Source organism: Pelophylax lessonae (assembly GCF_965119305.1).
Source record: "Pelophylax lessonae genome assembly, chromosome: 8".
NCBI lineage: Eukaryota > Metazoa > Chordata > Amphibia > Anura > Ranidae > Pelophylax > Pelophylax lessonae.
Genome location: NC_138775.1, coordinates 19540998 through 19545137, shown reverse-complemented (window position 1 = coordinate 19545137; position 4140 = coordinate 19540998). Strand labels below are relative to the sequence as shown.

General features: G+C 39.6%; 1 pseudogene across 1 annotated transcript; it reads left to right on the top strand.

The window, feature by feature from the left end:
• Window positions 1-2119: 2119 nt before the first annotated feature.
• On the top strand, window positions 2120-4005 carry LOC309562129 (annotated as a pseudogene). The gene is made up of 2 exons: window positions 2120-2591; window positions 3272-4005. The product of its transcript is annotated as an uncharacterized misc_RNA (transcript).
• The last annotated feature ends 135 nt before the right edge of the window (window positions 4006-4140 follow it).

The following is a 4140-nucleotide window of genomic DNA, read 5'->3' as shown; positions in this document are numbered from 1 at the left end:
ACTAAAAAAGCGTATAAAGAGGATCCCTCTAAATGGTGGCCACCAGAGGGCTATTCTGAGTATGCCTAAAAATTGATGCCTGGTTTAACTTGCTATTTAAAATATCTGATTGTGGGGGAATTAAATGTCTAGCAGCATGGGAAGAAAAATATATAGGTGAAGCCCCTCCCTATAAAATGTGTTCAGAAAAAGCTGCTTTAACATATAGATAAGGAAGAGTAATAGAAACAGTTTTATCAGGGAAAACGTAGTTCGCCATAGTTGGCAGGACACTTTGAGGTTATTTTATATATATATAGAATTATAGATAATGAGAATTTACATTTTGCTCATAAGTCCCTGTATGAAAGGGAGCTCTGCTGCAAAATTTTGAAAATTGGCTACTTGCCAATTAAGGGTTCAACAGTAAAAATCTTCGGTCCCATTATAGATATGGAATTTATTTTTGCACAGAAAGGGTTACCGCAATTAGTGTGACCATTGGACCCTGTTGGCACCGAGCCAAAAGTTTCAAATCAGATTAACTTTTTATCTGATTATAGTTTTTGAATGGTATTTTAGGGGTGTCCTCTATTGAAGGAGGGGAACCTCTGGTCAGGTTTTTGTAAAAATGACACGAAAAAAAAAAGGGAAAGTTTTTTAAAAAGTTTGGCACGGAGCCAAAAAAATGTTTTAGTTTTATAGTTTTATCTGATTTTAGCATACAAGTGGTATCTGATGTGCCATCTTTACTGATGGCCATACCATCCGCTGCTACTCACTTTTACAGTGAAGTAATGCATTTTTTTTTAGCGTCCTAGTGGACGAGGAAACAAAGCCATCTTAGTTTCTTGATTTTCAGTCCGGGTAACTGACCTGGTGTAGAAATGCCCTTAAAAATGGGTGATGGAGGTTAGTATACAGCAAGGATAGGGAAAGTGTATGTCCCTTAGAAACCCCAAGAAATTAGGGCAATTGTAGAAAATCTCCCAAACATTGCCAAGAGTCTTAAAAGAAATGGTACAAAAGGTTGATGTGAATGGAGAAAACTCAGCAAGCTACATATATAGATATGTGGATTTTGATTGATTGTGCAGTACCGGGAAAGAGAAAAAAAATATGCGTATGTATGGAACACATTTGCAGTAAATAAGTGCGCATGAATCAGGGATATTGGGGATACAGGCAGATGGCCAAAATACGTATGAAACAAAGATTGATACAATGAAATTCTAAAGAAATGGGTAACAAGTATGTTTGATAAAGGACAGAATATGCGAATGTTATTGGATGTTGTTTAGAAGGAAGGTGAGGAGATGTTGAACTATTGTAATAGATTCAAAGATGCTATATAGAAGCAAAGTGATTGGGTGACTGAAAGTGAAGATGACATGAAACAACCTAAAGTGATAAATATTTTTGTAAGTGGATTGTTGTCTGAGATTAGAAAAGAAAATGGAGCTCCGCATAGCGGGCTGGAGAATTAAACCTGTCCCTGAGTTGGTTGACATAGCACAGATAGCTTGTGAAGTGTTACAAAAAGAAAGGAAAAAAAATAGAGAGAAAGGAAAAAACTAAAATAATGAATATGCAAGTCCCTGAGGTAAAGGAAAAGGTACATAAACCCAGGGGAATGTCAGTTTCTACAGTACAGGTGACGGAACCCCCTTATCCCCCGTCAGGAATAGTGTACATTTCCAATTTTGGGGTCCCCAGGTCAAAAGGGAGAACTGGAGATCCAAAGAAGGGCAGTGTAGGACCCCTACAGGAATTGTTAAAGAGACAAACAAAAAGCAATTATAAATTCACTTCGGAAGAGTTAACCCCTTCAGTTATGGAAGCATTTAAACAAATCAAGCAATCTTTGCTAACAGTGCCCAGTCTTGGTTTGCCGGATTATAGCAAAGATTTCTATTTATTTTGCACAGAAATAAATGGACATGCAAATGGGGTGTTAACACAACACTTCTGTGCCAGACATCGCCCAGTGGGGTTTTACAGTTACCCATTAGACAGTGTAGCCAGGGGGCTCCCTGGATGTTTAAAATCAGTAGCGGCGGCTGCCCTACTGGTTGAGAAAACTGTAGACATTGTATTGGGCAACACTTTGTATTTGATGTGCCCCCATGATTTGGAGGCTATGTTAAATAGTGCCTATACTAAACACTTCTCAGTACAAAGGATAACACATTATCATTTGGTTTTGTTATCGGCTTCTAATCTAAAAATACAGCGCTGTCAGTCTCTGAATCCGGCTACCTTTTTACCGGAAGCTGACAGTGAGGAAGTTGATGATTCTGAATACCTAATACATGATTGTGCTACCTTTATTGATGAAGTAACAAAACCCAGATCTGATCTCCAAGATGAACCCATTGCTGGTCTGCCTACATGTGCAGATTTGTTTGTGGATGGATCATCCTTGAGGAGAGAAGATGGTTTGACCTTCGCAGCTTGTGCAGTGGTAAATGGTGATAACCAACTGATACATGCAGAGATTCTAATAAATTCCAAGTCAGCGCAAGCGGCAGAATTAACAGCGCTCTGTATTGCTTTGGAATCGGGAGAAAGTGACTCTATTAATATCTACAGTGATTCTGCTTATGCTGTGGGTATAGTGCACAGTTTTGCACAATTATGGCAAGAAAGGGGTTATTTGACAGCAACAGGAACACCAATTCAACACAAAGAGTTAATTGTCAGACTGTTGTTTGCAGTCCAATCGCCTCTTAAAGTAACAGTAATTAAATGTAAAGTACATACCGGGTTTAATGACAGTGTATTGGTTGGGAATGTTTTGGCAGATAAATATGCAAAAGAAGCTATTCATTCTTATCAGCCACATGTAGTCCCTATATTTTTGGTCACAAATCTTCAAGTGGACCATGGGGTTATCAAGGCCCTACAAGAAAGTTCACCCCACTGATCCACTTGGTCTACAAAAAAGAACTGTTTGCGGACCAGATGGCCTGTGGAGGTTGAATGATAAACTGGTTGCTCCACCGACTCTTTTTCCTTCATTGTTGGCCTTGAGCGATGGGCATTGCCATGTCTCAACAGGAGGGATTATGAACAAACAGTGGTGGGCATCAGGTTTTTACACATATGCTGCTAAACAAGTTAATGAATGTACTGTATGTCAAATGCATAACATAGGTAAACCAGTGTCTACCCCTATGAAACACATTCCACATACTGAGGAGCCGTTTCAAAATTGTGCAGATTGACTTCTCAGATATGCCCCCTTGTGGCCGATTCAAGTATCTTTTAGTTTGCGAATATTGTTAAGTAGTTAAGTGTCTTACTAGAGAATTGATTCCTAGATTTGGTATGGGAGCTGTGATCTCTTCAGACAGAGGTACACACTTTGATAACAAACTAATAGCAGAAGTAGTAGATATCTTAGGTCTGAAACAACAGTTACACACCACATATAGACCACAGGTTAGTGGGATGGTGGAACGCAGTAATCAAACCCTAAAAAGGTATCTGGCCAAGATGAATACTAATGGAAAGAGCACATGGGTAGAAGCATTGCCTATAGCCCTAGCAACTATCAGGACTACCCCAAAGGAGAAGATGTATTGTTTGGGCGCCCTCCTAAAAGACTTCCTACAGCTTCTGTAACATCAGAAACAGTGACTTTAAGACTTTAACACAAACGTGTTTTCTGATACTTTTTCCAAAGCAGGACAACCAGTGGACCTAAGTGAAAAGACTCATGGACTAAAAACTGGAGAGTGGGTGTACATCAAGAATCACACCCCGAAGACTACTCTGTCCCCTAAGTGGAAGGGACCATTCCAGATTATTCTTGTGTCTCCCACAGCTGTAAAGCTAAAAGACTACAAGTATTGGGTGCATGGTTCCCATTGTAAGGAAGCAGTATGTTTGAATAAACATACAAGCCAGTGTACTGCTGGCAAGGACTTTTCTGTACCTTTACCTCTTAGGTCATCTCCATCATTGACTCAAGCTCAAGCCAGAAGACTACGAATACGGAAGAATGTCTCTTACAGTACCTAGAGCTGATATGGATCTCTGAGGAATTATCCTGAGTGGAGGAGCCTTAGTGTGGATCACGGTCATGATGTATGAATGGACTCACATGATAAAAAAAAAGGTGAGGCGCATGATACCTTTTTCCTCAATGCTACTGTA